Here is a 22,760-nt window from a genome sequence, read left to right as displayed (position 1 = left end):
CTCCAGAGGTTTTTGGAAAAAAGGAACATCTCCCATGTGTGCTGTGTGAGCAAGAGGTGGCATGAGCTAAAATGCTGAATTTAAACCTTGGTATGATAGAAATACCAGCAAGTTCTATATAAATATGGGTACATACTCAGTGTGATGCTGAAATGGTTTTATAGGGAAGTCAGGAGACAAGAATGTTGCTCTTGATCTTGAATGCTCAATTTGCAAATGAAGAAGCTTCCTCTTTCCAGCTTTCTTTGTGAGTCAAAGGCTGTATGCTTCCTACAAGAGTTTTACAACCATATAAATCAAACCTTTTCCAATGAAGATCTAGGATTTGCCTCAAATGGATAATTTTATAGTTTGCATCAGAAGTGTGTGCTTCTAGAGATTAATAAATGTCATAAGCTCAGCTGTGAGACTTTAACAAACGACAAGTTTGGGTTCATTGCTGAACATTTACACCTGGAAATGATAACTATATTAAAGTATTTTGCATCCAGGTAGTGAGTCTGGAACCAAATAATTGTTGGAAAGTTTCAAACTGCTTGAATGGAGCGTGTGTTCCATGATGAATAACCCCATCTGATGAAACTTTTCAAGAAATAAGAAACTTCTCAATAAACAGCTTCAATTTGATTGTTAGCTGCTGAATTTAGCTCTCCTGATCTCGAGTCATAGAGACAGATGCTTTTTAACCAAGAGGTTCAGGAAATTCGAAGTTCATAAAGCCAACACATCTGGTGGCTGTGCTTGTGATGGATTTCACACTCCAGCCTGGCTTGCTGACATTTGTCTCCAAACAACATTCATTTCAAAAGCAAGGGTGAGAGCATGGCTGTGACAAATTGGTTATCAAATTAGACTGATTACAGATTTTTTTCCTTTTTTTAACACCCATTCTGTGAAATTTCCTTTTCTCACTCTTTAGAGAGACTCATACTGAAGCTTCAGATCTAAGCCCTGACAAACCTCCAAGTTTTTTTTCAGTTCTGCCCCCTCTCAATTTAAGGGAACTGAGGTTTCCTCCTAAAGAGACCCTCTCCTAAGGCAAGGCAGCAGAGCTGCTGGAAGCAACTGCACTTCTGAGACAGGGAGAAGAAAGAGGGATGATCAGCCAAGATGAAATTCCAGGGGTTTTGTCCTCTGGCTTGCTGAACAAAGTTTTATCGTAGGACAAAGAAAGAAAAGAGTCCTGGCCACTGCCTGTGAGGCTTTTTAAACGGTGTGGATCAAGCAGGAGTTATTTTAGATAGATGAGTGTGTGCAAGTGTGCACAGTGCAGGGGAGGTCTCTAGAGACTGACACCCTAGGAAAGAGGGGAAATACCAAATATTCATTGTCAAGTTAATACCAGTGTTTAGTTGGAAACAAACCAATAGGATGGAAAAGAGAAAATGTTTATTTCCAGTTTGGAAATAAACTGGTAGGATGGAAAAGAGAAAGTGTTGTCATTGCCCTCTAAAGGGTTCTGTGACATCCACCCACCTGCCCCTCATTTGCTCATCCCTGTGAGTGGGGGAACAGCCCCCCAGATCCCTGGAATGTCCTTGCCTGGGCACATGGATGTAGGAGAGCTCAGTGAGGCCTTAGAGAAGTGAAGCCTGTGGAAATGTGTCACATCTTGTGCCAAGTCTGTGGGAGGGCTGCTGTGACGTCCTTATGTGTCACTGCAGACAGAAGGGGGATTTTATGAAGTTCACTTTGGAAAGGATTGACCTCATTATCCCAAGGTAACAGCTGCTAAAGCACATGGACTGTCAGGACTCGCTCCTGGTTTCCAACATGTCTCTCATGCTGCATATTGTTGTTTTCTGAGAGCAGAGGAAAGGATGGAGAAGAGGGAAGACAAGTGGGACTGAATGTGGTATGGTCCTGTGACAACAGCAGATCCTGGAACTGCTCAGTCTGGGAGCTGTCCCTGGTGTAACACAGCCCACAGGTACATCCTACATCCACAGCACTGACCCTGCACTTCCAGGAGCTGTCCCTGGTGTAACACAGCCCACAGGTACATCCACAGCACTGACCCTGCACTTCCAGGGGCTGTCCCTGGTGTAACACAGCCCACAGGTACATCCACAGCACTGACCCTGCACTTCCATTGTTATTTGCTAATTTTTTTAAATGCGTCCATATGCAAAAGAGTCTCTGCTTCTGATATATCAAAGCTGCCATTAAAATAAAGAAAATCAAAGCCCTCAACTTTCCTCTTGACTTTGCATGCACTTGCCTGTTATCCCTTCCCTGCAGAAGAGCCTTTGACAGTGACACACCATTGCTGCTGCTCACTCCTCACCACTGCAGGCTCTGGATGAAGCTGAGTTACGACCACAGCTGCAAAGCACCGTATGGTGTTGATGATGTGGGGATGTGGTTCTCATAATGAATTCAATTAGAGGCAGTGTTAGAATGCACAGAGTGCAGCTCCACATCCCCCACTGCTCTCAGAGCTCCCAGCAGCTGTGTGCTGTTGACTCCCTGCCCTTCTCCTTGGAGGGTCGCCTCACCTTGTCTGTGCTTGTTCCCATCTGGCTCCCTCTGCACTGCCAGGGGTGCAGGAAAAGGATGCAGACCCCAGGGAGGGTGAGCACAACAGGGCCTTGCTTGGAGGATGGAGGTGACCTTGGATAGTAAAAGCAAGGCACCCCCAAATAACACAAAAGATGCATTCAATTCCATTGATATCAGAAGGCTAATTAATTACTTTATTACTTTATTATAATTATTAATGACTTTATTATCAGAAGGCTACTTAATTACTATATTTATCACTTTATTAATAATAATATATAATAATAGAATAGAATAATGTACATATAACAACGTATAATAAATTATTATTATTGTTATTGTTATCATTATTGTTATTATTATTGTTATTATTGTTATACATTATTTTATGCTAATTAATTACTTTATTATACTATATTATTCTATACTGTATTACATTACACCTGAACTGAACCTGCACAAACACTCAACTCCACTCAACTGACAGAATCTTGTGACTGGCAGCTGACAGACCTGACACACACACACCTGGATGCAATTGGTCAGTGAATCAAAACACTCACACCAGAATCCAATTATCAACTCCTTTCAGGTAAACAATCTTGCACAATGCATTCCACCTTGTGAACAACAAGAGGAGCAGCAATTGAGGTAAGAATTGGTTTTTCTTTCTCTGAGGTTCCTCGCTGCAATTCCCAGAAATATCCTTGGGAAGTTGTGCCTTGCTTTTCTCTGTGAAGAGGAATGCCACAGCCTTGTGTGGTGGAGAGCATGTTTGTGTTCTCAGCAGTGCCAGATGAAGGATTTGGGGGCAGGCAGCAGTAAGTGTTAACTGGAGGCAAAATATTCATGCAGGGAGACAATTTGTGAGCTGAGATTTTAATTTTTGCCTTTCTATTCCTGACCTTTGCTATAAGGAATTGAGCAGAGCAGTCTCCAGTTCCTCCCTCCACGTGCAAGAACGCAGTTTTTGCAATCTATCCTGAGCTTTTAGGACCTCTGGGGAGTCCTCACAGCAGTGTTTGAAACAAGTCCCTCATGCATAAAGCAATCAGGTTTTTCCAGTCACCTTTCAGAAAGCCCCTCTTGGTTCCCTGCTGAGTTGGGATGCTCTGCTGAGGGGCTGTGCCCCAGGAGGGAGAGAACAATAATAACACAACTCTTCTGTGATCTCCTCCTTTACCATATGCACTTGTTCACCTGGTATAGGGGGACTACCAGGCTTAAGGGGAAAAAAAAAGGAATTAAAATCAAGTCCCACCACTGTAGCAGAGGGATTTTGTGGCACAGCTAATAGATGGTGCTTGGAACACACGTTCACTGTAGCTGCAAGAGGAGGAATGTGTGGCATGTGTATTTATTTTTAAGGAAGCAATAACGTACCTTGAAAGAAATGTTTTAAAGTGTTCCAAAAATCCACCAGCTGTTTGCAATTTTGCTCAACTGCTAGGAATAAAATGCCAGTTGCATGGCACACTGCTGCAAGGAATCAGCTCCTTCAAATGTCCTTCTGAGCCTTGGTGTCGGCTTATTCAACAGCCACCCTCAGCTGAGAAATCTCCAACTTGAAAGATCATTTCTCCCCCTGTTACTGAGCACCAGAATAACCTTTCACAGCACAAGCCTACCCTCCCACGTATGAGCTCAGCCACTATTCCCTGAGCTCAGATTTTCTTGGAATTTCAGCTCTAACCTAAGTTCCTGGGTGATTTGTAGCAGGTCTCTTGATATCTGTCTTGGAAATGTTTTGGTGAGATGCAGTTGGATGAAAGATTGCTATTTTCAAAGCATTAGCTTCAGCTGACCCACTGGAAGAGCTCATACTCCCAGTTTTGTTATTTTGCCTCCAGCAGTTTGCTTTATTGCAAGCTCTCGAAAAAATTCTCATCCCTAGGAAACATCTCCATTGGGTCAGACAGCAGCTGAGCCTCATCCCAGCCAGAAACAGCCAGGCTGGGTCAGACAGCAACTGAGCCTCATCCCAGCCAGACACAGCAAGGCTGGGGCTGCTCACACAGCAGGAATGTGGCCCTGGGAGTCCCCTGTCCCACTGCCACCGTCCCCATCTGATGTGGGGAGCCTGGCCCCGTGCCCAGCATGAAAACAACAGGGTTTACCTGGGTCTGAGCTCTGCCTTGCACTCACAGGAGCTGGGCAGGGCTTTGGGCTGGGCCCCAGGGCTGAGGTGACCTGGCTCCAGCAGCTTTTCCTGTTTCTTGCACCCAGTTGTGCAAGAAGCAGTATTAGGAAGGCAAGGTCTCCATCACTCTGCTATAAAACAGGAACAGAGTTGTTTTTTTCAAAAGCTTTGAAGGTGACTGGACTTGCCCAAGTCCCTGGGTCACACACAAGTCCTGCTGCCAGCCCCAGTGGCCCTGGGCAAGCTGATCTTGGTGTTTGACATGTCAGGTCTCTGCCTCAGCCCTGGTTCTGCACGCACGCTACAGGGATTCTATCTTAAATCTTCTCATGTGAATAAGCAAGGTTAAAGTGGTTTAACGTGAGAATTTCTCACTTCAACAAATGCATTTCTTTCCCCTGGTCTGAATCATAGAGGGGAAAAAAAATTGTCAGCGTTTCAGCTAGCAAGGATATAAAGCTGGTATTATACCTCGTAAAACAAGTGGTGCAAAGCAGAGCCCTGTATAACGCTGAGTGGGCAACTCTGCAGCTGAAGTGCAATAGATTATCTCAAGCTCAAGCAGTCAGGACCATCAGTCATGTGGTTTCCAAGAAACTGAAGATTTAGACAGAGAAACGACTGGCAGAGAGAGAGAAACTCTGTGACTACGTCAGGAAAAAAAAAGCAATTTAGTCAGATCTGCTAACTAACATGGCCTGGGCACCACACTTCTAAAATAAAGGGTTTTTTTCTTATCCTAGGGAACTAGATCTGTGTGGTTTATCTCAATTCCTGTCTTGCCTCCAAAGATTCTGTGGAGAATATTGAATGAGAAGCAAGTTAAGCCCGGGCTGTGTTTGCCTTACAGGATTCCCAGGGCTCTGGGGCCCTTGGCTGGCAACCACCTCCCCTCTCCCCTTGCAGAGGCAGGCTGCACAGCAGAGCAGAAGAAAGGCTTTTCCCTAACAATTAATTTGTGTGACAAGATGTGCTGGAAAGAAAAAAGCAGCAGAAGAAAGGAGTTTTCCTTTGTTGCTTGTTTATCCTTGAAGCACGCTCTGTGCACCTGACACGTTTGCTGGCTTCATTCTGGATCTAATGCAAGAAATTGGCACAGCCTCGCTGCTGTGGTTAATTTTAAATGCAACAAGATCATGCTACAGTACTTGACACATCTCTAAGAGCAACATCATGACACTGTTGACACTGAATGTTCACTAATGGCATCCGCTGCCAAACTCCGATGTAAAATGAGTGGGAGAACAACAGCAGCATTTAAAAAACTTCATTCAAGGGAGCATTTAAAATTTTATCAGGTCTAACTGGCATGGTGGATTTGCAAATGTGGAGAATATCCAGTTTCCTTTGCTTACTCACAAGTTTCTGTGTGCAAGCCAAGCACAGCTCCATCCCCCAGGGCAGGGAAATCCAGAGGTGCAGCAGCCATCCAAACATCTGTGCTCACAGCATGTGGTGTCTGGTTGGGCTCCTGCAAGGACAAACCCCTGGTAGTTCTAGTTCTGGAAAAAAAAGCTTCATTATTGGGTTATTAATGGCCCTAAAATGGTGGCGTGGATAAGTCAGAATGTGACCACTCCAGGTTTTCAGTCAATAAAATACCAAATAATAAGATGAAAATCAAAGTTCTATAAATAAATATGGCTGAGTTAATCATTAGCTAATGATCTGTTGGTGAGGATCTAAGCAGAAAAGAATTACTGCTTTTCCGTGTGATTGCTGTGAACATTTCTGTGTGTGGATGCAGTTATATTGGCTTAAATTTTATGCAAATACAACTTCATTCACACTTTTGCTAACACAAGCTACTTTCCCAAAAAGTACTCTTATTTAAATATTTACACAAAAAAAAAATCAGTGGGTTTTAAAACACATCCTTAGTTTGGACACTGTAAGTCACTCATTTAGATTGTCAGGACTGGGTATAAACAGGGCTCCTATTTTTGGAGATGCTGAGAAAAGAATTGTAGGGAAAATATTTTTTTGTACTGATGTTTCAAATCCTGCTCCCTCCCAGCAGGGAACTGTGGTAGAACTAATCAAAATGTTTGAGTCCCAATGGGTTTCCAGTATCTCTATGTCAGTGGCATTTGAAATTTAAACATTGTGAATGTTGAAATTTTTATTTGAGGGTAGGTTATGGATTTTAATCTTTTTAAAGTGGTTTTACTCACAGAAACAGAGTTTGAAGATCTTTCAGTGATCTGGGGCCAAAGCAGAAAGGGAATCTATTATTCTCTCTGTACAACCTGCAGTGGAAATCCTGAGTGGGGCTTTGCTGCACAACCTCAATGCAGTGATGATGATAATAAGTTCCTCCAGTTGTTAAGTACGGCTAATAAAGTTGAAAAACACCTTTTGAAAAATGATTAGGTAGATAATAAAGTATGTCAACTTGAAAATATGCATTCTTCATGTGATGACTGGAGATAGTTTATCACTTTATGAGTGACACATCCCTTTATAAATATTTATTCTCTCCGGTGGTACTGATAAATCTTTTGAGCCTATAAGCCCATTGATACATACACAGTAATATCATTTGTCTTTCCAATGCATTTTATTTATTATTGACTAATTGCCTGCCAGATTGTAAATATGATAGGGGTGGCATTGTGCTTTGATTAACTGTATGTTAAAGTACCCAGAGGAATTTAGTTCTAGCTCTGAGCAAAGACATCCAAGGCAATAAATTGTATATTTTGAAATCAGCTATGCAGTATGGAGCTGCAGCACTAGTTAAACAAGCTGAGCAGAGGCATTTTCCAGAGCAGTTTATTTTGATTAATGGGTTCCCAAAAGCCTCTTGCTGCTGTTTACAATGGATTTGCTGTAATATTTACAATAAACTGGGGTAAGTCAAGAGAGTTTTAATGTACTTCGACAGGTTACTTGCACTTCTCAAACCCGGGGCCAGGAGTTTGGTACAAAGTCAAACAGGTAAATGTTTTGTCCTCTTTTTGGCACATGTGGGGATTTTTTCTTGTTCTTCCTCCTTCAACTCCACTCAGACATTTTCTTAGCAAAATGTTTAAAACTGGCTTAACACATCTTGAACCATCTCAGTGATGACTGGAGATAATTTATCACATTAGACCTGACACACCATTTATAAATATTTATTCTCTGTGGTGGCACTGATAAATGGGCTGAGCAGTGTCGGCAGAGCTCCTGGAGCTGCTTCCCTCTGCCTGCTCCTCCTGCAGCACAGGGCTCTGGCACCAGCACCTTCCTGGGCTGGCAGGGACACAGCCCTTCTCTTGATCAACCCCACTTCCAATTAGGACACTCAGGACCTTGTTAACCAGCTGCTCTCAAGCACCCCTCTAATGAAATTCAAGGTTTTCAAGCTGCTGCAGCAGCAGTTTTGTGCTCTGGGCAGCTTTTGATGCCCACCACAAACACACATGCTTGCTCACCTCTTGGTTTTTGTCTCTTCAAGTCATAAGGGACAAATGTCACTGTCCTGCCCAAATAAAAATTCCTCTGTGGTAGCTGGCTGCCTGAAACACGGTGCAGGATGAGGGGGTGTTAATGCTGGAGACGCCTGCCAGCACTGCCAGCCCCTCCACTCACCCCCTCTTCCCTAAAAAATGGAACTAGTTTGTCAGGCTGTACTTATGCACCGTGTAATTTGACAGGAATTCTATTGTAATTAGCACCCGCTAATCACTGCCAGCCATGTTAGTTAGCTAATTGTACCTTGGGCATTCAAAACCCAAGCAAACCCAAACCTCACACATAATTTTGTTGAAATAGATGAAACAGCCAAATGTGTGTGTTCTTGTGAGGGATGTGGCTCCTTCTGAGTCCTGCAGAAACATCTGCCTTGGGCACCTTCTGGACCTTCTCCACTGGTCCCACAGCTGGATCAGTGGGCAGGGTGTGGATGGTGCTCTGTAAGAGAGCAGGGGAGGGGGGACTTTGTGGGACTCGTGCAAGAAATCCCCAGGGTTAGAGAGTTCCAGAAGCAAAACTGAAAGCAGCAGCCCTTGACAGATGGGCCAAGTTAAGGAGGTGTTTGGCATTTCCAACTCGGGGAAATGATCTTGCTCAGATTTTTTTAATTCTGTTTTTAACACTCGTTTCTTTACAGTTAAAGAAACAGGGAGAGCCATCACCAAGGGCTGTGCAGCAGCCCTTCCTCCATGGAGGCAGAATAACCTAACTCTCTTTGATTTCCATTATGCTTTCCAGTGGATCTGAGATGTAATTAATTAATTGATTTTTGCTGCCAGTCCCCTAATTAACACTAAATAAAAATTCATGCCAGGGTTAATAGCTTTAAAGGTTGGAGGCAGGAGCTTCTGGTGCTCAGGTCTGCTGCCCGTCGAGCAGTGCATTTGGGTTATATTCCCTGCCATGCTTTTAATTCCTAATCAATTGAAAGTTAATTTTGTTCTTAACTGAAAGGGAGCCAGAAATAGGTTACTGTTACACAACTGGTTTTGTTTTATGGCCTTACAGGGCAATATTCACAACAGTTATAGGACCACTGGGCCAACTGGGATAGCATGGTAAGGACACGACCCTGGTGTTATACAGTCCCCAAACCAGTGAGATTTATACCTTGTGGTCCCAATGCTTCCCATAAATGCTGCACTCTGCTCTCTAGTGTATTGGAAAATTACCAACTCTTAGTATTTGTATGATGCTTTGAAGCTCTGAAGTACTGGTTAATTTTATGCGTGGCCAGTGGAATTTTACTTACAAAAAGGTCAGGTTGTTTTTGTCCATTATCTCTTACTAGATAATAAAATTGAAAACTGGACAGAATTATTGAAAATATTGCTTTATGTGTTCATAAAATGAATTATCTGAACCATCTCATTTTCCCTCTAGAGCAGGAATGTTAAACTGCCTCAGAGACCTCGACCCAACCTGGGAAAGGTGGGCTCTGGATTTTGGTGGTCCATTAAACCCTTAAAAACATCTTAAATGCAAATGATGAGAAAATTTATAAACCTCCTCTAGTTATCTTGAAAAATGGAAGAGAAATATGAATGAAAGTTTCTATCTGACTGCTGCTTTCACTTTTATGCCCCTGTGGCTATTTGGCTCAACATCTTCCCTTCCCTGGACATGTGTGGTGCAATCCTAGAGGGTATCAGGAAACATTCAGAGCCAATATCAAGAGCAGTGAAACATGGCCCTGTTTGACAATAATGAGGTTTGATAAAAACCCCTGCAGGGTGGCTATGAGATGGTGTATTTACATTCTTTTGTACCAATGAAGAACTTGGTTTATGAAGCAGTTCATGCAGGAATGTGTAAGTCCAAGGCAAACATTCTGTAATTCCAGTTGCTGTTTGTTGTGTTTGGGCAACCCCCTGAGAACATCCATGCTCAACAAGGCTTTTCCTTCTCCTAGTTTTTGTTAGCAGTACTGTCCTCCTGAAATATGGAAATGTTCACCTTGATAATTTCTCTTGCATTTTCTGCTGCCTTCTGTTCTCCCTTGCCCTCATGCACCACAGTGTGAGCAGCTGTGCAGCTGCTGTGCTGCACCTCAGTGCTCCCAAGGTGCCAGGGCTCAAACTGGTGGCATGGCAAAAGCAAGGGGGAAATTGAGCTAAAATCCATGCTGCTGTCTCTCCTTTTTGTCTCTGTTTGGGCATTTGCAGCACTGAGCAGCCAGGAAAGGGAAAGGAGCAAAAAAAGGCAATTTCAAATAAGTGCATAAAATACCTTTTTTCCAGTCCATCCCTCCTAGGCTTTAACATATTATGGGTATTTTTTAAGCTACAAGGTGATGCAAGCTGCAAGGTGTTTGCCAGAGCACAGCATGCTCTGTCTGAGTTGGGATCACTATGGCTAATCCCTGAGCATTCAACTCTGATTTTATCTTTTTGTTATCAACTTTGTTCTTTGATCCAACTGGAGTATCAGTTCTGTCCTCTTCCTTTAATGATCTGCTGCTCATTTGCTTCTCTGCTCAAATCCCAAGCTCTGGATACTGCCAGCCTTTAGCCCTGGCCACACTAATACATAATGCAGATGATAAAAGGCAGTGTAACAGAAAAGAGGTCCCAGGGAGAATACAAACCATGACAAAATAAGAAGGAAGCAGATGGTTAGGTATTAAACTGCAGTAATAAAATAACATCTGGCAGAATATCACACACACACACTGATGCCCATCTGAGGAGTGCACTGATTTAAGTAATATGTTTCTCATTTTGGTGCAATTAACACCAAAATTTGCATAGCAAACAGTGGCAGAGCACACAGAAACTTCTTTTGAGAAATGAAGTCCAAATATGCCTTTCCTACAAGGAGATTGGGCACAGCAGACACTGATGGATTTGTGTAGTGTGGGGTAAAGCAATTAATGAGTCATCCCTTCCTGCTGGCCAGGGAACCCAGCACTGTTCACATGCAGCCTGGCAGATGTACTTGTTTGCAGGCTGGAAATTAAAAGATAAAGGGGGAACAGGACTTGAGCACGTGGAGCATCACTCCTCCCCTGGCTGTAGAGAGGATGCTGTACAGACAAGGTAGGTCCTTGAAACCCTGCAGAGCTAAACCTGACTGCCTCAGCTCCTCTCACAAACTTCCCTCTGTGTGAGCTGGGGAAAGAGAAACCTTGGGGCTGCGTTTTTCAAAGGAAGTTGGAGGGAAGCTGAAATCCCTGAGTGCTTTGCCAAGGCACAGGCAGCACCAGGTACCCTGCAGGCAGGGAGCTGCTGCTTCACAAGCCCTGGCCTGCCCACAAATGGAGCCCAGCCTGATGAAAAAATGTTTATTTTGTGTTGCTGAGCACATGGGGATGCTGAGGAAGGGGTGTGCTGGGGAGGGCACTGGGGGGCTGCAGGGCGGTCAGGACAGGGCTGGCATCAGTGCAGGGCTGCTTGGAGCTGTGCTTTTCTTGGAATGGGGCTGATCCATGGAGAGACCCTTCACCAGCAGTGTTCATAACACCTCAGTGACCAAACGTACATAAACATTGTAATGGGGGGTGGGGGGAGCTGTCTGAGGGCTCCCAGTGGAACCCTCTGGCTGTAAATACCTGCCCAGCCCTGAGGGACAGCCCTGGGGACACTGAGCCCCCTGCTCAGCCCACAGCCCACGGGACAGGAGTGTTTGCAGCTCAGAGGTGGAGAGCTCCTGCATCTCCTGCCTGCTGGGAGCTGTGTCTGAGCTCCTGGGGTCTCCACAGCAGGATGTGGGGTGTGAGCCTCCTGAGGGGCTCCAGCAGAACACACACAACTGTCCTGTGGAAGCACCTGCTAAAGTCAGTGCTTCATTCACCAAAAGGCCATGCAATTAACAGCAGGTTGCAGGTAGCACGTTGCCAGTGTGTGACAGAACAGATGCCTGTGCTCTGCTCCAGCCAAGCAAACACTGGATTTCCACTGCTCAGGGCTGGGCCACACTGCAGCCTGGCAAGGGCTTCAGCATAAATGACATTTCCTCTGGGAAACTTCCAGTCTAGCTTGGAATAAAAGCAGCTTTGTTTTGGAATTCCCTAGGAAGTAGAGTTCTGAGAGAAAACCATGGGAAGACCTTAGTCTCCATCTACCTGCTTGTCCTTAGCAGGAGGGAGGTGGGTGGCAAATTGTTTATCCCCAAATATTTATGCCATCCAGGCAGATTTGACCATCTGAGCTGGGTCTGGCTGCTGGAAAATCCCATACACTGAATTTTCTCAGTGTAATTGGCTTTTGTGATGTCCCAGTGTGCTGCAGCTGGCACAGCATCACCTGTCTGTGCAGGGCAGGCAGGCTGGCCAAGCAGCAGCAGAATTCCAGGCTAGGGAAAGTGGATTCCTTTCTGTTTTGGTGTGTTCAGTGAAAGGCCTGATCTTGCTTCTTTTGAAAATGGTGACAATAGCCCCATTGATTTCCCCAGAAGAAAGGAGTGGGAACATGTCTAAAGTTCTTCTTCTTTCAACAAAGTGGAATAAAAGGGGGGCTTTCAACACACCTTTATTCCAATTCCTTCTGCCTTTTGTGCAGGGGTTATCTGCTGGAAGCCTGCATTGCCCCATGCACAGAGAGATCCAGATTTTGACATGAGCCCTGAATGCCATCACATTGGAAGGGAGAATGCAGTGATTTACTTCCCATCAGTGCAGCATTTAGATCATTGATATCTACTTTCCTGTGGCAATATTTACAAGGAATAATGAGGATGCTTTCCTGGCAGCAGATCTAGGACACTAACAGAAGAAGCTGAGAGGTGAAAGCTAGAGGGGTATTTATGGGTGGAAACAGTTATTTGTATTAACTATGAACTACCACCGGACCTCTGAGGAATAAAAGGCAGAATTGTGCAGTTTTAGGGGCTGTGATGTGAACAGCAAGCTTTTTGCAGCAGTTAATTGTCTTGAAATCCGATTTCCAAAGGCAGCAGCCTTAATTTCATTTGTTCTTTGCTGGGGATCCCATGGGAGTGTGAGCTCCAGTCTCCAATAAATCAGGAGAGCAACATGCACTGTGGGCTGACTCTCAGGCTCACTGGGAATCTCTCCTTCCTCCTCACTGGGCTTTGGGTGGAGTCTTTCATTTAAAATTGTTAAAATAGCCTTAATTCTTATTTCCAAGGAAGCACTGCTGCCAAAACCAGGCAATGAAGGAGAGCCCTGCACTCTGCCTGCTCCTGCCCCCAGACCATCTCCTCCAACCTGCAGAGTCCTTGGGTTCATGGCAATTTCACCTCTGAGAGCCAGTGTTCACAGGGGATGCTGGTGCCAGCCGTTCCCAAAACACCTGGCTGCACAGGCAGAGCAGGAAATCAAGCCAAGATCCTCCCCAGAATAGCTCCAACCAAATCTGTACAAGCAAATCCCTGACCCAGGGACCCCTGGAGTCAATGAGCTCTTTTGGCTGCAGAATCTCACACTGAGCACATAACCTTTACTTTTGCTGTGCTTCTGCTGGCTTTAACCATTCCACTGTAGTGCAAAATGGGGCTCTGATGGTGCCTGAGGAGCAGGTGGAGGGGTCAATGTGGGAACCTTTGTAGAAAAACTGCCTGCTCCAGCTCGTTTTACCAGCATTTTGCATTTCCCTGAGTTACTTTCTGAAGATGGTGTCATTTCCTATGTGATGCCTGAGCATTTTGCTTGCATTTCTCCTCTTCAGCCCCCCCCTCCATGATATTCTGGTGCCTGCCTTCTCCACAGTAATAATAGCTGCAATATATTTAATAGCTACCCACTGCCAGCCTCTCTCAGCCTTCTCCATGGATTCCCCAAGGTACCAGATGCATAATGCATTTCCCAGCTAGAAATCAGACCTCTCCAGGCTCTGCCCTCTCAAAAAAACCCAAAACCCCTCCTTCCTGGCAGGTTCCCCAGCTCTGTGGGAATGAGCAGAGGCACACAGAGGTGCTTTCCCTTCTCTGTCTGGGTGTGAAGTGCAAGGTGTGGAGCTCCATCAGCTGCTGCAGACAGAAAGGCTGCCCCACACCCAAAGCAGTGCCAAAATTGTGTGTCCTCCCTGCAGAGTCCCTGATGGGACACCTCATCCTGTCCCCAGCCATCCCAGCACTGGGGAGTGGAGCTGCAGGGATGGAGCTGGCTGATGGCAGGGAGAGTTTGGTATGAGAAATAGGAAAGTGCAAAAAACAGTGCAGCAGAAAATCTGTGAAATATTCCCAGAACTAACCCATCTAACCCAGGCTGACCAGCTTTGCACTCTATCCTAAAAAAATGCTGGATGTGACCCCCATGGGGGGGGTTATATTTAGCTTAAATTTTAATTTCTTCAGGAAGAAGCAACTGATTTCATTATTTATTCGACTTTCTATATAAGCAAAGAATGATTTAAAGCAATTTGCTTGTATGAATTCCTGCACCTCCTGGTGTCCTTCAGGACAGGCTTGTTTTCAGAGTAAAAACTCATCAAATGACTTGATGAAGGTTTAATAAGAAAAAAAAAGGAAAAGAAAAGGCCATGGTAGAGCTGGGAAATGAACCCAGGAATGTTGACTTTGAACTACATGAAACCAGTTGCACTACAGTAGCATGGTAGTTTTGCTTGGTTTTCAGCCACAGCTTTAAAGTTTGGCCAACAAAGTTAAGAAGTCAGGAAGGGGGTAATTTTTATTCTTCAGATGAGAAGACTGAGAAATCTAAAAGCCTGGTGCTCACAATAACTTATTATTGCTCTTTATTTGATGGAGTGACTCATATAGCACATAGCTCCAGGAGCAGGTTTGGGGAAAGCTATAGCTGAAAACACAGCCAGCTGTAAAAAGCTGGCCATTTCCTACACAGCATCTACTTCAAAGAATAAAATAGATGTCTTCTCTTTTCTGTCCAAAAAGTCACTGCAGAAGCAGCTTTCTTTTGTTATCTCCCAATAAATGTGTCTCTGTAATAGTGGAATTTACTGCTGGGGGTGTGTGTTTCTCACCGCTGCTTCCCCTTACAAAGGAGCTAATCTATCTTGTGCTGGGAGAAGGCAAATGATGTCATGTTTCCTGTATTTCAGCCTCCTTTCCAGCTGCTGCAGAAAGGCAGGGCTCGAGGTAAACCCTTCCCTCTGCCTGGGCAGGGTGGGTGCTCCAGGAGCAGAACCTCAGGCAGGGCATTTGTGGCACCTCCACGCCAGCCTGGCTTGGCTTTTCCTGCAGTTTCCCCCTCGATGGGCAGCCCAGGCACAGGGGATGGATGGGAGGCAGCATTCCCACCCCTGTGCCCTGCTCTGGTGGGGCTGGAGCTCTGCAGGTCGGGGCACCCTGCCTTGGCACAGCCCCATGCCCAGAGAGTGCAGAGCACTGCCTGAACTGGTTCTCCTTCAGCAGGAGAGCCCTTGACATTCATTAAGGCTAAATCCACTCTCACATTTTAATCAATGAGATGGAAAAACAACAAAACAGCAATGCACAAGCAAGTCTGACTTCTTTATTTATCCTTTTTCCCCCCCCTTTCTATCAGCAGTCTAACATGCCCAGGATGACACCAGGCAATTATCACCGACGCAGATTGGCTCATTCTGCATGCCTGGTACCTGCCACATGCAATGACTCAATCCCTGTGCAGGTGCAGGTGCAGCAGGGCCAGGGGAGCAGCCCAGCCCATCAGTCACTGCCCTGTGTCCCCAGGCAGTGCTGGTGGCCATTCCCTGTGCCCTCAGGGGGACAGGGAGGCTCCGTGGTGTGCTGGGACCCTCTGTTCTGCAGGTTTCCCATTAACCCCACTCCAGAGCAGTGCTGAAGGAGAGGTGCCATCCAAAGCCTGGCTTTTCCCCACTGGAACAGACCTTCCTCTTCCTCTTCCTGTTGGATTTACCACCAACAGTGCTGTCCCTTCCCCAGGATTGCTGCCTGCAGCCCCACAGCTCTGCTGCCTGCAGTTTTCCACTCTGGAATTCTGCCCTTTGCCTGTGCACCAGCAGAATATGACTTTCTTCATATATTATACCTTGAGTGCAATACAAGAAAATAAAAATGAATAACAGCTTGTTTCCCAGCCCTGGATGGAGCAAAAATTTTGATGAATGGGCAGACTAGTTGCATGAAAAAGAGCATGAATAATTTGTAATGAATAATATTCAAGTGTTACCTTTTTTTTCCACCCATAAATTGCTTGCAAAATTTCCTCCCCCCCGAGCTGTTAGTCACCAGAGCAAATACAGAGCAGCTTGCTGGAAGCATTTGTTTTCTGCTGCTCTGAGCTGTGCTTAGATGTGCTGGTCACTCTGATGGATGGGGAAACTCATCCTGGCATGTTTCTTCAGGTGACACTTTGTGATTTCCAGAGCTTTGCATATGTTTTTTGTCACAAGCAATGGCAGATGCTGAAAAAGCTGTTTGTTTGCTACTGTTAGTAATTTATAAATTATTGCTTCCACAGGTCTTAACCAATATTGGAGCTTGACAGAGACCTGGGTTAAGAATGAATTATGTTATGAAAAATAGCTGTAGATATTTGTGCTGCTGGAGAGGCACAGTTCACCATTTCCCCCTATTTTTCTGGAGTTTTGCTGTTAAAAAATAACACCCCTATATTTGTGAAGTTTTGTGGAGGTGGAGGATGAGGAAGGGAGCAGTGGGGTATGGGTGAGGTATTCCTCACCTCTGGCATTCTTTATTCTGGTTTTTATTTTTATTAATACAGCAAGCTGCCTCTTCTGTCCTGCTCCCCTGTGGACCAGCTGGGAGTTTAATTTCACCCTTCCACTCCCTGCCTGTCCTCAGGTTTGGGCAGGGACACATTGGTGTCCCCCAGGGGTAAGATCTTTTCTGTATTTTCACCTTTGCTCCCACCAGGCCAGCGTGGGACAGGCTGTGGGGAGGCTCTGCAGTGGGGACAGCTCTGGGGAGCTGGGAGAGGTGTCCCCACTCTGTCCCCACTCTGTCCCCACTCTGTCCCTGTGCATCCCTGCCCTGTGCTGGCAGCTGCACCCAGGCCAAGGACAGAGGTCAGCCCTGCCCAGTGGCTGCCTATTTCCATGTGAGCTGTGCCTCACCTGACATTTTTCACTTTGAAATTGGGATGGTTCTGAAGAAAACCTGTGCTCACCTGTGTACCCCTGGCCTGGCCTGGCTCCTCTGGGGGAGCTGAGGCCAGGAGAGGGTAAGGGCTGTGCCAGGGGTGGCAGTGTCCTGACCAAGCTGCCCTGCTCCTTGTTCTGGGCATCATGTGGACACTGCAGCCCAAGTTATTTTGGGATCTCTGCCCCACCTCTCCCATTTTCTAGTCCTTTTCCACTGACCTCTTCTAATCAGCTGAGATGCTTTACTGTTTTCTTTTTCCCTTGAACTCAAAGCAGTATGAAGCAATGACCTCTCCTCCATGCACATGATTGCATTTTAAACTTTAATAGCTTCCATACCTTTTCTAGGAGTTGCTCTGCTCAGCTGAAGCTCTGTACATTGCACTCACATTCAGGGGGCAGCCAGAGGATGATGGCAAAGTAGAGTTTCTGTATCAGATCTCCTTCTGCATGATGGATACTTCAAATTGAAGCTACACTTCTTTCTAAGCTGAACATATGTGAGGTTGATGTTCATCTGATATTTATTGACATTATGCAGCTGTAAAGAGATCTGGTTTGCCTATGAAAAAATTGGAGTGTAATGTAGTTAATGCTAATTAAGAGATATCTTAATAATGCACAGTGATTTCTTAATGGATGCCAAGAGAATAGGCTTAAGGGGAGATAGGGAAACACACCCACAGACCTGCTTGTGCTCTGTCACAATCCCTCCTCTGGAGTGCAGAGGAATGTTTGATTTCTGGGTGTGTGTGTCTGGCAATGGAAACCCAAGCAGCTGAGATTACAACAGTTCTGTTTACCCTAAACTGGATCTGGGGTTTCTTGGATATTCCAAGTTTAATGGCTGATTTCCTCTTAGCACCCAGGGAGATGGCTTGGATACACCAGGAATGACCTGGGAAGAGTGGTTTTCTGACATGGATCCCAGAATGGAGAAGTTAGAGCCCAAATTGCTTCCTCGTTGTGAGAAACCTGATTAGCTCCTGGGTAGATAGCTCTGTTAGGAACTTTGATGTTATGAACTTTGATGGGACAGTAGCTGTTCAAAATGGGGGGAAAGGATGTGTGAGAAGTCTGCAAAAATCAGAATAAGGGCTTTTAGCTTATAGATGTTGTTTTTTTCTCTCTTGGTGGAGTTGTTTCTACTCAGAGGTAATTACATCTAGGACAGGGATGAGCTGGAGTCCAGCTTGCAGTGGATGAGACACTGGAGAGGGGAGCTGGTCCCCACAAACCCCTCCAGACCAGCTCTAAGAAGTGTCTGGCTTTGCTTCCAGCCCCAGCTGAGCTGTCACACCCCAGCTCTCCAGCAGCCCAGGGCTGCTTCTCCTTTTACAGCTGTTCCCTGATTACATGGAGCACTTCAGCCCCTGGGGTTTGCTTCTGATGTAAATCCAGCCGGGAGGGCGTGCTGGGCTGGGGAGTGAGGATGTGAGCTCACCCCACCTCCAGTGTGAGAGCCCAGCACAGGGTGAGCAGCAGCAAACGATCCTGTGACCTCTGCTTCCTGTGCCAGCAGAGTTTGCATTGTGCAGCCATGAATGCATAATCCATGGCCACCCACCGGGAAATGCCCTGCTAGCAGGCACACAGGCACACACATCCTCAGCACCGAGCTGCAGGGAGAGAGGAGCTGCTGCTAGGAGATTTAAAGGCACAGCCCTGCAGGAGGGATGTGGGAGATGGATTCTGAGTGGGGATGGAGCAATATGCCTGTTTGGCTGGATTCTTCTCAATTTTTTTTTTTTTTTTAATGCAAGCATTCAGCACTACTGATGATTTTCAGCACTACTGATGATTTTCCATCATTCCAAATCACCTTTACTTCTTTTCTTCCTCTGCAGACCAGAAGACAGAAGAGCTGAGCTATGCCTTGAGAAGACATTTCCCATCACAGGTGCTCTGCTATGTGATCCTGTATCTCTCATTGCTGGAGGAGCTCCAGTGTCACTCCCAGGCCTGGGTGAGGATGACATTCCTCCAGCGAAGGCAAACCCCCTGTTCAGTGTTTGCTGCAGAACAAGCAAATCCTCTCTGTTTGGAAGCATCCCTGTGTTCACTGAGACCTTGTCTTTGAGAGGTGATAATGAGAAAAACATCCTGCCACATTTTGCAATGAAGATCTATTTGCATTTGTTATCTGGGAGCTGTCCATCATTTCTAACACTGTGACTTCTGGGTGACTCTTCTGTGCTTCTCTCTGGCACTGTGTGCCAGCTTTGTGCCAATAATCTTGGATGACAGTTATGGAGGTCTAAATTCACCCCTCATTTCTGTTATATACTGCCTGTGATTTAAAGCCACTTAAATATATATTGCCTGTGATATAAAGTCACTTAATTGTCTTGTTCCTCATCTGTAACATAATACTGCATTTTTCCTCCCTGTCACCTGCCTGCTCTCTGTGGATCACATTGTGGTCCAGGCAGGGCTCTCTTGGGTGCAGGAATCTCAGCAGACTCTCTGGAACCAATAAAGTATTTTAGATGACTAACTTCTGGATTTGGAATAAACTTCAGTTTCCCCCCAGTTCACTGCTAACCAGACTGAGATCTTCATGAGATTTGCTGCAATATTTAAATCCCAACTTCATGACTTCACTGATTTTTTGAGAATCTTGGCTCCTGGGTTCTCTGGATTTTTTTCCTTGTCTTTTAAAAGAACATCACTAGCACCAATGCAAAAAGAAAAGATCCTGAGAGAGATGTCCCCAGATGGCTGGAATCTGCTATGTCTTCAAATACAAAGAAATTTGGGCTGATATTGTGACTTTCCCCAGGCTCAACTCATCAGCCTTGTGCATGGGGATGTTCTGCTGTGCAGAACCAGCATTGGAGCCAGGAGAGAAGCTGCTTTTTCTGCTCTAGCTTGGAGCAGAGAGTCCCTTGGAGCTGACACTGTCAACAAAAACTGAGTCTCAGCAGTTTCCTTTGGACAGCCTGCTGCTGTAGAGTTTGTATCTTAATAAATATTTCTCTGTTGTTACCTGCTGCTACAATACATATATTGGGTATTAAGGAATTCCATCTGGGAAAAATGATATATACATATTTAATGGAAGTATTTTAGAGCCCATAAAAATCAAACCTTTCTGTTCAGGCATCCCTCTGTGTGCTCCAGAACTGTCACAAGAGTTAAAGCAAGTTATGTAGGCGTGATCTCCTGTATTAAAGGAGCTACATTCATATCTTCCATTCTCAGCCTCCATCTCCTCCTATTCAATTTACAGTCTAGACTCTTTAAAAATGCCTTGTTATTGCTCTGCTTTTTTTTTTTTTTCCTGTGGGGAAAGGGCACTTGTGAGACAATGCTCTCAACTGGAGATTACACAGAGCTGTTGCATGTTGGTGCATGATAACAGGAGAGGTTCCAGCAAGCCCCAATATATAATAAACTGCAAAGGCATAAATTGCATATGATTAAACCTTTGATGGTGGGCTGTTAGGAAATCCCAGTGCAGCATGTCATGCTGCCTTTCACATCAGCCCTTACAAGAGCACTCCCAGACTTGTTGGCTCCAAGGGGTTAATTATACATTATGGATTAAAACAATGAAGGATGCTTGTTAATACTCAAATCACTGCATGGCAACCCTGGGTGACTCCCTCACCACTGCTGCCAATTTGCAACCCTCACCTGGGGCAAGACAGGAGAAGATTGTCATTTCTCACCCCTTCCCCTCCTCCTTGCTGTTTTTTGGGGTTTTTTTCTCCCCATCTGCAACATCAATTTGCTTGTCAAGGTAGGTGACAGGTGAAAAGCCTACCTGATTATTGAAATTGTAAGGTCAAAAGCAATGGGATCCATGTGCCATGGATGGCAATTTACAGCCAATGCTGGCCCAGAACACAGATGAGGGGCAGGTGAGGCAGGCAGGGGAGTGATAAAGCAGAGGCTGATAAAGAGGGGCAGGGAGGGGCCTCATCCCTGGGCTTGCAGTCAAAGCCTTGGCTGGAGAAGCTGGGTGGTGTCCACTATGGCATCAAGGAGCTGCTGGTTCCCTTTCATTTTTTCTTCTGAGTCCAGAAGCTTGAGTGCCTTTTATCTGCCAGAAACCAGCACCAACATCAGAGAGGAAAGGTGAGCTAATGTGTCTGTCTAAATGTTAGATACTAAGTGGGGATATTATACCATGAGGAACACTTCTAGGACATCTGAGTTCTCTCTTGTTACAGAAGACTTTAACAAGCTAAGTTAACATCCATAAACCTAGGATGAAGGTATTCTTTCAGCAGCAGCAGACTTTGTGGTTTTGTTCTTTTAAATGATAGCTGGAATAAAATGAAACTCTCTGTAAACTCTACTCTCAGGTTCCCCTCATGCTCTGGGTGAAACCCACGCCACTGTATGATCACAAATCTGAATTTGTGTTCTATGTTTGTCCTGTTAAGCTTTCCTACCTTCAGCCTGAAGGTGCCAGCTGGTGTGAGTTAGTGAGGCTCTCCAAACACCCCAGCAGGTTTTGTGCTGGGTGGATCTGGGATGCTGCAGGTGGAGCTGGAGCTGAGCAGTTGAGTGATGCAGAAAACCTGGGTAACAAATGTTGCATCCAAGGCTTTTCCCTTTCTCTCCCTTGGAGGGGTGTGAGCTTTGTCTGGAACTCTCCTGCCCTGGTCCTGGGCAGCCCCTGTGCTGCTTGTGCTGATGCCTGCTGGCTCTGGCCAGCAGTGGTTTTCCTTATGCCCTTTACAGAGTGGCTCTGTGTTGGTGTCTGTGTGGCTCCAGCAGGGTGAATCAAGTCTCAGTGTGTGTGAGGATCCCAGGGAATAGCTGGGGAGCAAGAATGAATCTTCTGGGAGTCAAGCTAATTGAGCAGTGATGGTGTTTCTGTGTCCACATCCCCACACAGCCACTAATCCCTGCCAAAACGCTGGCAGAGCCTGTCTTACAGTGTTTGTGCAGGCTGAAGGAATGTTTGATGGATTAAGGAAGGGGGGAAAAAAATAAACAAACAAAAAAACCCAACTGGGGGCTAGCATATAGTAAATAAGACTTTGACCTTATCTCAAGTATTTCTGTGCACTGAATCTAGCCAAGGACTCTTGAATAAAACAAACCTGAAGTTTCTAGGTCAAGTAGGTTTTGAGATATGGCTCCAGGATAAATTGTTAGAGGAATATTTCAAAGGCTGAATTGCACCTCATTTTTCAGAGTCCCATATCTCACCTTGTCTGATCTGCCACAAACTTTGTCAATAAACTAAACCCTGACTACTGATTGTATATGCAAAGCTGTGAGTAAAAAAACTTGCAGGAATCTTCACTCTTATCTTAAGCACCTCCCTTCCAGGATACACCTGCCCTTCCCCTAAATATTGGCAGAGATTTGGGGGTTAATTAAAAAAAATTTTAAAATCTGTAAATCCCAAAGTGGTTAGTGCTGAATGGAAAAGCATAGAGCTTGCTGTTTGCAGGTTCTTAATTATGGAACCTTGGATAAATAGGAAGTTTGAAACTAAGTACTTTAAGGTTTCTTTATGTTTTGCATGAACCCCAGGAAAGTAAAAGAAGAGCAAAGGAAAAAGCAAAGGGATTTGAGGCAGGAGCAATGAGCAAGTCCAGGACTCAGTGCTCAGTGTCATTCTCCATAACTGTTATGGATAATTATTATTGTAAATGCTCTCTGGGCTTTATGGTTCTCTGGCAAATGGGCCTAAATAAGGGCTTAAA

Source organism: Agelaius phoeniceus, chromosome 18 (assembly GCF_051311805.1).
Source record: "Agelaius phoeniceus isolate bAgePho1 chromosome 18, bAgePho1.hap1, whole genome shotgun sequence".
NCBI classification, from domain to species: domain Eukaryota; kingdom Metazoa; phylum Chordata; class Aves; order Passeriformes; family Icteridae; genus Agelaius; species Agelaius phoeniceus.
This window is presented reverse-complemented; position numbering follows the sequence as displayed.